Source organism: Cupressus sempervirens, chromosome 5 (genome assembly GCF_028749045.1).
Source record: "Cupressus sempervirens isolate cs-2001-9-10 chromosome 5, ASM2874904v1, whole genome shotgun sequence".
Taxonomy (NCBI): domain Eukaryota; kingdom Viridiplantae; phylum Streptophyta; class Pinopsida; order Cupressales; family Cupressaceae; genus Cupressus; species Cupressus sempervirens.
Window position 1 is genome coordinate 154,841,725 of NC_143122.1, and position 15,629 is coordinate 154,857,353.

Here is a 15,629-nt window from a genome sequence, read left to right on the forward strand (position 1 = left end):
ATTATTTGTGTCATTATGTCCAAGCCAAAAAAAAAAGGATTACTTGATTATAGATGGTGAAGGTTTAGAGTACCATATCAGTGTGGTGGTTGTAACCGCACACGGCATAGACCATATTCGATGAAGAAGCATAACTTGTGGTTATTCGAGGATTGGAAAAAAAAAAAGGAAGATTCTTTATTATTCAAACATTGTTCTCGCATCAAATGTCCACTTGATAAAATATGGTGGAAAACCACATACTAAGACTCTTTGGAAAGTTTGCGAGTCAAACCACCAGGCAATACTTGAGACATTAAAATGTAGAGTGGACCTAGTTGGTTCATTGGATTGAATAGGGAGAGAGGGAGAGAGAGATGCAGGGGCACCTTGAATCATAGGGCCCTCACCTTTTCATTATTTTTGTGTTATGCTCCAAGTTACCCTTGTGAGTTGAATAAGGGTCATTGGACCTAGGTCTAGTAGTTGGGGTATTAGATGTCATTTAATATCTTTAGAAGAGTCACTATTTTGGCCTAATAATCAAGGCATAAATTTCCATAGGGAAATGAGTAACCTAAGGGATGATTCATTATCTTAGGAAAAGGTCCTTAGCATGGAATTTCTAAGGGATAGCCTAAATAACAACTTAGAAGTGTTAAGAAGAGCAAACTAGAAAAATCCAAAAGTTACTATATTGCAATTTTGCAAGAAATTATGGATTTTCCTTTCAAAACTCGAAGGAGGCCAATGCAAACCATAAGAATGAATGGGAAAGACTTAGAAGGAGATATAAAGACTTTCCAAACACTAAAATGAGAGAAGTTAATATCATTGTGTATGGTCAACATGCTATAGCATGATATTTGAAGGCAAATTTACCGAGTTTCTGAGTTTTAAGGAATTTTTTACACTGTTTTTGTAGATTTTACTAGTTTTCATGGTATATTGGATTGTTTAGAACAATTTTCTTTTTGGAAGTTTGGTTTGATTGTCTTTCTTTTCATAGTTTCTCAAAAAGTTGTTAAACTTTCAAAAACTCTTCCACAAAGGGCTAGTTGGTTCAAACCAACCTTATAACCATTAGGGACTATCAGCCCTTATAGGTGGGTGATAGGTATGATGTACTTATTTTGGCAAGTAATCAATAAAATAACATATTTTCCTTGCAAAATTATGTGTTGTAGAGAATTTCTAAAATGGGTACTGACATTGGGACATGTACCAATGACCTAAGGAGTTAGAGGGGTGAGTTACCTTTCACTTTCACTTGGTTTCATGTTTTGATCCTTTGTAGTTTGCAAGTTATTCATGTTTTGCTGAAGGTGCCTAGAAATCAGCATTAAACCAAGGGTTTCACTTAGGGCCTTGTTATTTTGGCACTTTCCAACATGGGAATTTGATGCCCCTTAGTGGAATGCAAGACCTATTAGTGTACTTCATGATTTTTCAAGTTTTATAAATGGCCAAGAAAGGAATGAATTTTTCCACCATAACCTAGGTGTATGGCTCCATACATGCACCATTTAGCATTTCACCACAGTCACTATAACTTTTGATCTAGAGTGATCCAAAGTCTATATCTTTGGATTTAGACTTGTTTCACATGCCCCTAGATGTTCTAATAATTTTTTTGTAAATTTGCACGTGTGAAAGGGTACCTATAGTGTAACTACAACCTAATTAGGCCTATAGACACTTTCTAAATGTTGGTATAATAGTGGCTTCTAGTATCTTCTAGAGTGTGAGTTTTACATATGTTTTATATGTCCTAAAAGGGTGTTTGAATCTCAATTTAAATGGTGTCTTCATTTGGGGTTTTTCTATACATAATCACTTTAACTATTGTATATAGACCTTAATAGGTCTAAGGTATGTTTGTATTCCATTCGATGGTCATTGTTTTCTTTTCATTCATGTTTAGGGGTATGTTCCATTATTAGGCTTTTGGAGAATCCTAATGTATTGGTGCTTTTGAACTTAGGAAAACCTAGCAATTAGGTTCTCTACCTTGTTTGAGTTGTGATAAAATGTGATAAGTTCATTATTGATGCTTGTGATAAGTGTCCCAACACTAAACCCTCTTATTGGGAAATTTGAAGGATTCCAACCTTGTGTACTTGCCTAGTGGTTGTCCTTTTAGCAGCTTCCACCATGCACTACTACATCACAACCTATCCTAAGTGAACTATCTAGGATACTTAGATGTCTTCCTTGATGAGTCTAGAATGAGTGCTCCTACACTAGTCATCTACTAGACTAGGACATGTTTAGGAACTGACAGTCTCCATTTAAAGGTGGCAATGAGCTTTTTGTTGTTCTATTAAGATCATTAATATATTTTGATGAGAACTTTGAGGGATCATGCCCAGCTTGAGTATCTTGTCTTTCCAAGTCTTATAAATGCAAGACCATTGATGAATAGGCATTTCTAATTGAACATCTTTGGTGCTAGAATGAAGTGCATGACCAGATTCTTTGCATACTAAAGAGCCAATTCGAGGCTTCACTTCACATTTCCCCATGGACAATTCTATAGCACTTGTTACTTCTCTATCTAAAAATTTTGTGTCTATATACATGTGCACTCTTTCCCAATATTTGTAGGTTTTGTCTCTTTATCTTAAGTAATTCGCATACCCTAGATGGTACCAAGATAACCATTTTCTTCTAAAATGTCCTTTTCTTACAGATTAATCTGTCTATTTAGTAGGTGTTCTATATCTGCCTTTTTTTATTTAATAGATGTAGTTGCAATTCCTCTATATATATTCTTTTGAATATTAAGATTTTCTCTATAGGAATGAGAAGGCATGGGGAGTGAGGCCAACTTTTGGTCATTGTATTAAAAAGGCAGTTCTTGGTCATGCCACTAATGAAAATCATTTCAATCTTATTTTCAGAATTCGTACCTCATTTTTCTTGAAGGAATAATATATATTATTTTCAATGTCTTGAAATATCTATAGCTAGTAGCCAATGGCTTATTCATTGCCTTTCAATATTCATGATAAACTAAGGTATTTGGTTACCTAATTGGTCCTAGAAATCTTAACTAGGGTCCTAGAATAGTTCTAGATGGACCCATTTGACCTAAATATGTAAAGAGAAAAAATTGCTCAAAAGTTGCAATGTTGCTCAAAAAGTTGCAAATGGAAGTTTGGGAATTTGTAACTATCCATTCTTAGGTATATAAACATGGGAAAAAAAATTGAAGGTTAGAAGGTTTCTAGTTAGATTTACATTTTTTAGCGACTTTTACATGTTTTGTAATTTTGTACAAAAAGTACAACTAAAGAAAAGTTTACTAGATTTCACTTCTAGGACTTGGAAAAGGTTTCAAACTACTAAAAAATAAAAATAAAAACACCTAATCCTAGGCTATCTTGACCAACAACTCAAAAAGACCCAATTTTGCCTAATTAGTAACTTTTGTTCATATCTTGCACAAAGTGGCCTATGAATACATATCTTGCTCATATCTCTCTCACCATTCATTGTGGGATCAAACTATGTGTTCTGTTACTTCTAGGTGGCTAGGTAAACCATAGCCCCAAGCTCATCTCATCCCATTGAGCACTCGAATGTTCTCAGGCATACCAAACTAAAATGACCCTAAGAGTCACTAAATTTCATAGGGTAGCAATCTTTGATGGGGCATATCTCAGAGCTCATGCAAGGTATGGATGCAATTCTAGGTGTTACAGGATCATGTTGTGGAGACCTACAATAATCTCTCTTTCTTCTTGGAGATCTTACTCTATTTTGATTTTGAGACGCCATCTTGGGTGATGTTGAAACTTATAGTGTTGGCCAGTACAAAGTTGCCAACTGCCAAATCTCCCTCACCATTTTTCGTCAGATCAAAGTGTCTATTATGTTATGTCTTAGTGGCTAGGAAAACCCTAGCCTCAAGCTCATCTTGTCTCATTGAGCACTCCAAAATTCTTGGGCACACCAAATCAAAACATCCCTAAGAGTCACTAAATGTCATAGGTTAGAGATCTTTGATGGGGCATATCTCAGAGCTCGTGGAAGGTATGGATATGATTCTAGGTGCTATAGGACCATGTTGTGTATAGCTACAATAACCTCTCTCTCTTTTTGCATAACTTAATTCATTTTGATTTTGGGATTCCATCTTGGGTGATGTTGAAACTTGTAGCATTGGCCAGTATAAAGTTTCCAACTATCAAATCTCCCTCACTATTCATCATGGGATCAAACTATCTATTCCATTAGCTCTATGTAGTTGGGTAAACCCTATCTCCAAGATCCTCTCATCTTGTTGCATGTTCGACCATTCTTGAACACACTGAACCAAAATGTCCCTAAGAGTAACTAAATTTCATAGGGTAAAAATCTTTGATGGGGCATATCTAGGAGCTCATAAAAGGTATGGATACTATAGGACCATATTACAAAGACCTACAATAATATCTCTCACTTCTTTGGAGATCTTAATCTATTTTGATTTTGCAATGCTATCTCAAGTCATGCTAAAACTTCTAGTATTTCCTAGTACAAAGTTTCCAATTGCCAAATCTCACTCACTATTTTTCATGGGATTGAATCATCTATTCTATTAGCTTTGAGTGGTAAATTAAACCTTAGCCTCATGATTGTCCCATCATATTAAGCTCTCAAATTTTTTTGGGCACACCGAATAGAAATGTCCTTGATAGTCACTAAATGTCACAGGGTAGAGATCTTTGACAGGGCATATCTCCAAGCTTGTACAAGATATGGATGTGATTCTAGGTACTATAGAACCATGTTGTAGAGAACTATAATAACCTCTCTCACTTTTTGAAGATCTTACTCCATTTTGATTTTGTGATGCCATCTTTGGTGATGCTGAAACTTGTACTATTGGCCAATACAATGTTGCCAACTGCCAAATCTCCCTCACCATTTGTCATGGAATCAAAATATCTATTTTGTTAGCTCTAGATGGCTGAGTAAACCCTAGCCCCAATTTCATCCCATCCCATTGAGTGCTCAAACATTCTTGGGCATGCAAAATCAAAATGTCCCTAAGAGCCACTAAATGTCATAGGGTGATGATATTTGATGGGGTATTTCTCGAAGCTCATACGAGATATGGATGCAATTTTGGGTGCTATAAGACCATGTTATAAAGGCCTAAAATAAACTCTCTCTTTTTTGAGATCTTACTCTGTTTTGATTTTGTAATGCCATCTTAGGTCATGTTGAAACCTGTAGTGTTCGCCAGTACAAAGTTGCCAAATGCCAAATCTCCTTCACCATTCATTGTCGGATTGAAATATCTATTTCATTAGCTCTAAGTGGTTGGGTGAACCCTAGCCCAAAGCTTTTCCTATCGCTTTGAGTGCTTGAACATTCTCAGGCATGCCAAACTAAAATTCCCCTAAGAGTCACTAAAGGCCATAGGGAAACAATCATTGATAGGGTATATCTCTAGGCTCTGGTGAGGTATGGATGCAATTCTAGGTTCTATAAGACCATTTTTATGAGATGTATAGTAAACTCTCTCTCTCTCTCTCTCTCTCTTTAGATTTCTTATTTCATTTTTCTTTTATGACATTATCTTGGGTGATGTTGAGACTTGTATTGTTGCCTAGTACAAAGTTTCCCACTGTAAAATCTCTCTCACCTTTCATTGTGGGATTGAACTATCTATTCTATTAGGTTTAGGTGGCTAGGTAAACCCTAGCCTCAAGCTTGTCCCATCCTACTGAGTTCTCAAACATTCTCGAGCATGCCGAACTGAAACGTCCTTAAGAGTCACTAAATGCCATAGGGCAGTGATATTTTATAGATCATATCTGCAAGGTCATGCAAGGTATGGATGCAATTCTAGGTGCAATGGGACCATGTTGAGGAGGCCTTCAATAGCCTTTCTTGGCTTTTGGAGATCTTATTCCACTTTTATTTTGGAACACCATTTTGGGTGATCATGAAACTTATAGTGTTGGCTAGTAAAAAGTTGCTTACTAGCAAATCTCTCACACCTTTCATCATGGGATCAAACTATTTATTCCATTTGCTCTAGGTGGTTGGGTAAACACTAGCCCCAAGATCCTTCCATCCTATTAAGTGCTCAAACATTCTTGGGCATGCCAAACTAAATCATCTTTAAAAGTCACTAAATGCCATAGGGAAATGATCTTTGATGGGGCGTATCTTGGAGTTCATGCAAGGTATGTATGCAATTCTGGGTCATATAGGACTATGTTGTAGAGACCTACAATAACCTCTCTCACATTTTGGAGATCTTATTCCATTTTGATTTTACAATGCCATCTTAGGTGATGCTGAAACTTGTAATGTTGGCTAGTATAAAGTTTCCAACTATCGAATCTCCCTCACCATTTGTTTTGGGATCAAAGTCTCTATTATATTAGCTCTAGGTGGCTAGGTAAACACTAGCCCCAAGCTCCTCCCATCCTATTGTAATATAGGAGCATCCTAGGTTTCCTTGTTATCCTACTCATTTTTATTGATTATGTAAGTTGGTGCCTAGCAATTCCTTCATATGCCGAGTTACTATAGAAATTACTTCATGTGCCTAGTAATTCATTCATGTGCTAAGTTACTATAGCAATTCCCTCATGTGCTAATTTACCCAGTGTAGGCTGAGTGACTCTTCATGTGTCAAGTTACCCAATGTATGCCAAGTGTAACGATTTGGATGTTATTTTTGCGAGCTAACTTGTAGGATTTATTTCAATTGTGACATTTATATTAAGATATTTTCTTGGGATGTGCCCAAATCATTTTTGGATCAGCCTTCCTCTTATGTAATGTTCTAGAATAATCTGTAAGCTATTTTGGCAAGTATATATAGAGTGTTTAGGCTTAAAGTTAGGCAAGTTTTTAGAAAGAGGAATTCTAGAGAGTAGAACTGAAAGTGTGAATTTGTATTTGGATCTTTGAATTGAATGTACTTGCAATTGCTCGTAACCTAGAAGGCCTTATAGTTGGGCATGTATGAAGTTGTTTTGATGAATAAATAAAAGTATTTCACTCTTCTTCCTCCTTTGGTTATTGTTGCTTATGTTTTCTTCCATTGTGTTAACTCTTGTAGGGTGGTTCAGATAGTTGGGTGAGCTTTTGGCCATAGTTATTCACCCTTTGCCTATGTCAGTTGGTATTAGAGCTTGAGGTTCATCCTTATGGAGATTGGATTGTGTAGAAACCTAATTTGAATTTGGTTGTAGGGTGGAAGATCTATGGATTTGACCTATAAGTTGTAGAGGATTACAATCTTGGAGGAACCTGATTTGTAAAGATGGTTCATCGTAGAAGAAATGCCAATAATTATATATTGGATCAGTTGAGACAAATTGCATCCAAATTAGATGCTGTGGAAATAGACCATAAGAGAAGAGCACATCTTGATGATGTAAGTGATGATGAAGTAGTAGCACCAAACCATAATCTAGAACCTAAAGAAGATCAAGATGAGGAAAGATTGTTGCGAGTGTTGTCGAGCAAAAATCCAAAGTGTTCTACAGAAGTTGTTCCTTATGATGGAAAATTGGATACCAATGCTATCTTAGTTTGGATCTCTAATATAAGAAGTTCTTTGAGTTTGAAAACACTCCTGATAATAGAAATGTGAAGATTTTAGTCACTAGTTGAAAGGTCATGCATCACTATGGTGGGAGCACTTGCAAACTAATAAACACAGGAGAGGAAAGGAGAAGATTAGAACTTGGCTGAATATGGTGAACAAGGTAAAGAACAAATTCCATCGTACTAATTACCAAGTTAGCTTATTTAGAAAGATGCAAAATTTGAAACAAAAGGACATGAATGTGGAAGAATATATTGAGAAATTCTATAGATTGGACATTAGATCTAGACATGTGGATGATGATGTTGAGAAAATCGCAAGGTACATAAATTGATTGAGATTTGGAATTCAAGATGAGATAAGTTTTGTTAAGTTGGAAAGTGTGGAAAAAGCATGAACAAAAACAAAGAGGTAGAGGTGGTAGATTCCAGAGAGGTAGAGGTAGATTTTACGGTGAAGGTGGCAGATCTAACAATTTTGTGCAGGATAAAGGCAAATCTGAATGGAAGAATGATGACATAAAGAAAATTGAGTGGAAAGGTCATAGTTCATACTAAGGAGGTACTCGATCTTATCGAGGAAGAGGTAACTCTTATTCTAAAGGTGGATTTCAAGGTAATTTTTTTAGATGTGGTAAAGAGGGACATAGATCCTCTAAAAGTGGACAAGGTAACATAAATGCTTTGATTCAAGGAGATGATGAAGGTTCACAAAGTGGACCTGAGGCTAGAGAAAACTTGATGGTGAGAAGAACCTTATGCAATAAGGGAAGTGATGAGGAACTTGTTTTAAGGAGAAGTCTTTTCAAGAAAATATTTAAGATGGTTGGAAAATGCTACAAAGTGATCATTGATAGTGGAAGTTCTACAAATCTGGCATTAGAAGAGCTAGTTACCAAGTTGCAATTTTAGAGACTTAAATATCCCAAACCTTATCATGTTTCATTGAACAAAGATGAGCATAAGATATTGGTAAGTGAGTAATGCCTTGTGAAGTTCAAAATTGGACATTACTTTGATGAAATTTTATGTGATATTATGCCCATGGATTGTTGTCATATTTTTTTGTGTAGACCTTTGCAATATGATAGATATGTTGTACATGATGGAAGATTGAATCAATAAACTCTTTAGGTAAATGGGAAGAAAATTTTTTTTTTTTCCTTTAATTCAAAGTCCAGATTAGGTTTATTATACCACTATAAAAATGTGTAGGGTTAATTGGAAAGAATTTGAAAAGGAAATGAAAAAGAATCAAGTCTATTTTGCCATAGTTCCTAGAGGACCAAGTGTTGGTGTTGATGGCCGAGTAGCAAAAGCTAGTAATGAACGAGTGACATCAGATAATGATAGTTGAGTACCAGCAAAAATTGTAGAATTTCTTAATGAGAAAAAAGATATTGTTGCTAATGATATTTGTAATGGTTTACCTCTAGTAAGAAGCATAATTCATTGAATGGATCTGATCCTAGAGCTAGTTTTCCAAAAAAGCACCATATAGATTGACACCAATAGAAAATGAAGAACTTAACAAACAAGTGCATGAGTTGTTGTAGAAAGATTTGATTAGAGAAAGCTTGAGTCTATGTGTTCTACCCATTGTATTAGCACCTAAAAAGAATGGAGAATTGAGAATGTGTACTAATTCCAAAGCCATTAACAAGATAATAGTGAAATACAGGTTTCCTATACCGAGGATGGATGACATAATGGATTGTTTGAGTGGAGCAAAGTATTTTACCAAGGTTGATTTGAAGAGTGGCTATTATTAGATCAAAATCAGAGAAGGTGATGAACAAAATTATTCTTTCAAGACAAAAGATGGTTTGTATGAATGGTTGGCTATGCCTTTTAGTTTGATTAATGCACCCAGTATTTTCATGAGGTTGATTTATGAAGTTCTAAAAAGATTTTTGGGTAATTTTGTGATTGTTTATTTGGATGATATTTTGATATTTAGTAAAACTAAGGAAGAAAATCTTAAGCATATTAGACAAATATTGCAGAGGTTGAAAGAGGAAAAGTTGTCGATTAATCTTAAAAAGAGTTATTTTATGCAGAAGGAGATTGTGTATTTGGGACTTGTGATTTCAGTTGATGGATTGAAGATGGATCTTGAGAAGGTTAAAGCAATTTTAGAATGGCCTATACCTAAGAATTTGGGTGAGGTAAGATAATTTCATGGTTTGGCTAGTTTATATTGGAAGTTTATAAGGAATTTCACTTCTTTTTGTAATACTATGACCAAGACAATGATGGGAAATAAAAAGAAATTTAAGTGGGCACATGGAGTTAATAAGAGTTTTGAGACTTTGAAACAAAAGGTTGTTGAATTACCTATATTGGCTTTGCTTGATTTCAACAAGGTATTTCAAGCTAAATGTGATGCAAGTGGTAATACAATAGGAGTTGTATTAAGTCAAGAAGGTAAGCCTATTTCTTTCTTCAATGAAAAATTGAATGATGCCAAAAGAAAGTATTTTGTGTATGATCAAGAGTTTTATGCTATCGTTCAAGCATTGAAGAAGTGGAGACATTAGTTGATGTCGAAGGAGTTTGTGTTGTATACTGATCATAAAGCTTTACAATACTTGATAAGTCAACATAAATAAAGTTAGAGACATATGAAGTGGCTTGAGTACTTGTAGAGTTTTACATTTTTTATTAAGCATAAGAGTGGAGTTACTAACAAAGTTGTTGACACATTGAGTAGAAGACATTCTTTGTCGATTGAAATGAAGGTTGATGTTGATCCTGATTTTCTGAGGCATGGAGAGAGTGCGGAGCACAAAAATTTGATATATCACATAAGTAAGAATGATGAATATTTTATTTAAGAATGAATTTTTTTCAAAGGCATTCAGTTCCATATTCCTAGAAGTTCTATGAGGTTGAATCTGATTAAGGAAAAACATAGTGGTAGATTGGCTAGACATTTTAGAATTGATAAGACAATGAGTTTGCTGAAAGAGAAATATTATTGGCCACAAATGTATAAGGATGTTAAAAAATTTATAAAGAGTTCTAGAATTTGCAAAGTTGCAAAAGGGGTAAGTCAAAATACTAGTTTGTATACACCTATTACTGTTCTTGTGAAACCTTGGACTTATATCAGTATGGATTTTGTTCTTGGATTACCTAAGACAATGAAGGGGTATGATTCCATATTTGTTGTAGTGGACATATTTTCTAAGATGGCTCATTTTATACCATGTAAGAAGAAATTAGATGCTAAGCATGTTGCTGAACTTTTCTTTAAAGAGCTTGTGAGATTGCATGGATTACCAAGAAGCATTATTTTAAACGGAGATAGTAAGTTTGTTGGTTATTTTTGGAAGACTTTGTTGAAGAAGATGGGTAATGAATTATAAGTTTAGTACTACATTCCAACCACACATAGATGGATAGATAGAGGTTTTGAATAGAAGCTTGGGTAATTTTCTAAGATATTTCATTGGGAATAAGCCATGTAATTGGGGGATGGTATTGGTACAAGCTGAATTTGCATATAATAATTCTGTGAATAGGAGTACAGGGAAGACACTTTTGAGATTGTTACTAGAATGCATCCTAGAGGTATATCAGATTTTAGAGATGTTACTAGTGAAGAAAAGAGAAGCATTGTAGGAGAATAATTTTGATGATTTTATGGAGTCTTTGCATAAGGAACTAAAGTTGAGGTTGGAAGAAATTAATTACAAGAATAAGGAGAATGCAAATCAGTCTAGAAGACACCATGATTTTCAAGTTGGTGATGAGGTGATGGTTCATCTAAAGAAAGGAAGATTCCTAATTGGAACATACAGTAAGCTGAAGATGAAAAAATTTGGACCTTGTAAGATCTTGAAGAAGTTTGATAGTGGTAATGCTTATGAATTTGAGTTACCTGATAACATGGGTGTATCTCCTATATTCAATATTTCTAATTTGTATAAGTATCAGGAGTTAGAGGATGAAGTTGTTGTGTCAAACGATTATCCTAAGAAGTAGATTAAAGAAGTTGAACATATATTGGATCAGAGAGTTGACAAGAGCACAAGAGAAAAGGATTACTATGAATATTTGGTGAAGTGGAATAAAAAACCCATTGATGATGCTTCATGGATTTCTCAGTTGTTGTGACATCTCAATGATTCAAGAGAATCATTTCTTTCAACCCCATTTGTTTGATGTAGGAGCATCCTAGGTTACATTGTTATCCTACTCATTTTTGTTCATTCTACTAGTGCCTAGAAACTCCTTCATGTGCTGAGTTACTATAGCAATTCCTTCATGTGCCTAGCAATTCTTTCCTGTGCCAATTTACTATATATATTTCTTCATGTGCTAAGTTATCCAGTTTATGCCAAGTGAGTTTTCATATGTTGAGTTACCTAGTGTATGTTGAGTGTCATCATTTGGATGTGATTTATGCGAGTTGACCTGTGAGATTTATTTTGATCATGACATTTATGTTAAGATCTTTTCTTGAGATGTGTCTAGATCATTTTTGGGTTGGCCTTCCTCTTATGTAATATTCTAAAATAATTTGTAAGCCATTTTGGAAAGTATATATAGAGAGTTTAGGCTTAAAGTTAGGCAAGTTTTTGGAAAGAGGAATTCTAGAGAGAAGAACTGATAGTGGGAATTTGTAGTTGGATCTTTGAATGTGAATGTATTTGTAATTGGTCGTAACCTAAAAGGCCTTAAAGTTGGACATGTGTGAAGATGTTTTGATGAATAAATAAAAGTATTTCACTCTTCTTCGTCCATTTGTTGTTGTTCATTGTGTTTTATTTCATTTTGTTAACTCTTGTAGGGTGATTTGGATAGCTAGGTGAATGTATTTGTAATTGGTCACAACCTAGAAGGCCTTATAGTTGGGCATGTATGAAGATGTTTTAATGAATCAATACAAGTATTTCACTCTTCATCCTCATTTGGTTGTTGCTCCTTTTGTTTTGTTTTGTTTTGTTAACTCTTGCAGGGTGGTTTGGATAGCTAGGTGAGCCTTTAGCCCTAGTTATTCACCCTTTTCCTATGTCACATTAAGTGCTCAAACATTCTTGTGTATGCCAAATTGTATCATCCGTAAGAGTCACTAAATGCCATAGGGAAATGATCTTTGGTGAGGCATACTTGGAACTCATGTGAGCTATGGATGTGATTCTAAGCTCTATAAGACCATGTTGTGGAGACCTATAATAGCCTCTATATCGTTTTGGAGATCTTATTCAATTTTTTTTTTGTGATGCCATCTCGGGTGATGCTAAAACTTGTAGTGTTAGCTAGTACAAAGTTGCCAATAGCCAAATTTCCCTCACCATTCATCATGGGATCGAACTGTCTATTCTTTTAGCTTGGGATGGTTGAGTAAACCCTAACCCCAATCTCATCCCATCTCATTTAGCATTCAAATATTGTTGGTCATGCCGAACTGAAATGTCCCTAAGAGTCACTAAATTTCATATGCCTGTAATATTTGATGGGGCATATCTTGCTCATGCAAGGTATGGATGTGATTCTAGGTGCTATAGGACCATGTTGTAGAGAACTAAAATAACCTCTCTCACTTTTTGGAGATCTTATTCTATTTTTATTTTACAATGCCATCTCGAATGATGTTGAAACTTCAAGTGTTGGCCAATACAAAATTGCTAACTGCCAAATCTCTCTCACCTTTTGTCGTGGGATTGAACATTTTATTCTGTTAGCTCTAAGTGGTTGGATAAACACTATCCCCAAGCTCCTCCCATCTTGTTGAGTGCTTGACCATTCTTGGGCATGCCAAACCAAATTGTCCCTAAGAGTCACTAAATACCATAGGGTAGTGATCCTTGACTATGGCAATTGGATATGTCATCTTGTCCAATGATGGAGACTCATGATAGAAGGTAAAGGGGTAATCATACACCTTTGAACATGTTTTTTTTTATGGTATTAAGGTAATCCTTGTTTGTAAGGTCAAAGGAACTTGAGGTCACCTATAATCCCAAGTTGCCATAGTCCTAACGATTTTTATTTTTTGTTTTTTGTTTTTGCGAATAAGTTGACTCAAAAAGTGTTTTGAGAGTCATTACACCTTATATAGGTCCTATGTGTTACCAAAAACTACTTGGTTAAGCTCTAGAATGAGCTCGTGCAAAAATTGCATTTTGCAATAAAAGTTGCTAACAACTTTTTTGCAATTTTAGCAATTTTTTGGAAAACCTTGAAATTAACCTTGTAACCAATCAAACTAACTGGTAATTAGTTGGAATGGATGTCAAATGATTAAAATAGCCTATATGAACTTAGAGGAGGCATAAGGTGTTGGTGATTATTAAGTTTTTTAATATGAAAATGAATCATTGTTGATGTTAAACTTGTATATAGGATCATTGAGTTATTGTCAAAAAATCATTACTTCCTATTTGGAATAGAAAACTCGTACTTTGTTAAAGTGAAACACCACTTTAGTTGCATGTTATCATTGAATAAAGTTAGTGGAAGATGTTAAGGATCTTCTTGGTTGTCTTAATAGCCATTTCATGGGTTTGAAACATAATCACTTCTCTTTTGTGAAGAGTTGTCCAAAAATTAGCAAGTTACATGTTGTTGTAAAAGAAAATATAGTCATAGTATGTTGGATGATGTCTTTGCTCATAGGATGTTGAATAATCTCTTGGAAGGATGGAATAGATGACATACAAAAGTTTGTGAGATAGTTATTAGGTGTTCCTTGAAGTGGCTAAGAAGTTAGTTTGAAGCAAGAAGTTGATTATGATCAATTTCTCAAATTTGCTCATTTTTCCCTTATTGCTTCCCATGTTTTGATTAGGGAAAGTCATCAAGTAGTTTTTTGAAGTTGGGTAGAAGTTTGTTCAATTTTTTAACTAAGTTGGAAAGAGTCTTTAGAGACACCTACGAAGGTGGGAATGGTAGTTTGCCTTAAAAGTGTTCTTGCTAGGAATCCACTAGCTTTTCGTGTGAGAACTTTGCATAATTTTGGATGCAATTTACATTAAAATGAAATACATGAAATGTACTTATAAACGATATATATTATGATAACCAATAATCTCATACATGAACAAACATATAATATATTATGATAACCAATAATGTCATACACAAATGAACATAAAATATATTATGATTACCAATAATGTCATACATGAATGAACATATAATATATTATGATAACCAATAATGTCATACATGAACAAACATATAAGATATTATGATAACCAATAATGTCATACATTAACAAACACATAATATATTATGATAACCAATAATGCCATAAGTCTAATAATGTCATGCATCAAATATATTTCATAAATAAAATATAAAATATCATATATAAATAAAATGTATATTGAATATGTCTAGTAACATAAAATCATACATATATGTCCACTAATGCCTATACATCTGTGTCTATCAAATATATTTTCTCCTTCCCACGAGGGGAAGGAAACAAATCCCTAGAGCTCTTCGATCTTCATGTTAAGGGAGATGATGGGGATGATGGGGTCTTCCTCACATGCTCACTCATCCTCTTGTTTAGGCTCTTCTCTAACTCAAGCTGATACAAACAAAGTAGATGTTAATCAATAATTATTATAAATTAAAATCAAATATATGTCATATATGATCAATGGACTGGCCAAGATGAGGAGGATTCTTAGACATCAATAGCTACATGTCATATAATACAATTTACATGTAACATGAAACATGAAACAAATATAATCAAATGAATTAAATTAACATGAAACAAATGCACCTCTACAAAGCTCGTATCATGCCTAGGCTTAGAGTCCTTTGTGAATTTCAATGGTCTAGTAGAGAACTTATGCACATACATAATTTTTTTTTCAATCTTTCATATGATTACTTAATAAATATATGTATTAATTTAAATGATTAAATCGATACATACCTCTTGAGTCATCCACATGATGAAAAATGGGGCTGGAGAATCTATATTAGGGTCGACAACACTCTTACCTTAAATTTTGAACAATGTAATACATGCTAATTAATTATTCATTCACTATATATATGAAATGTGATGAAATTAGTTTATTATAATTGAAATTTACATATGCATCAATGCCAAA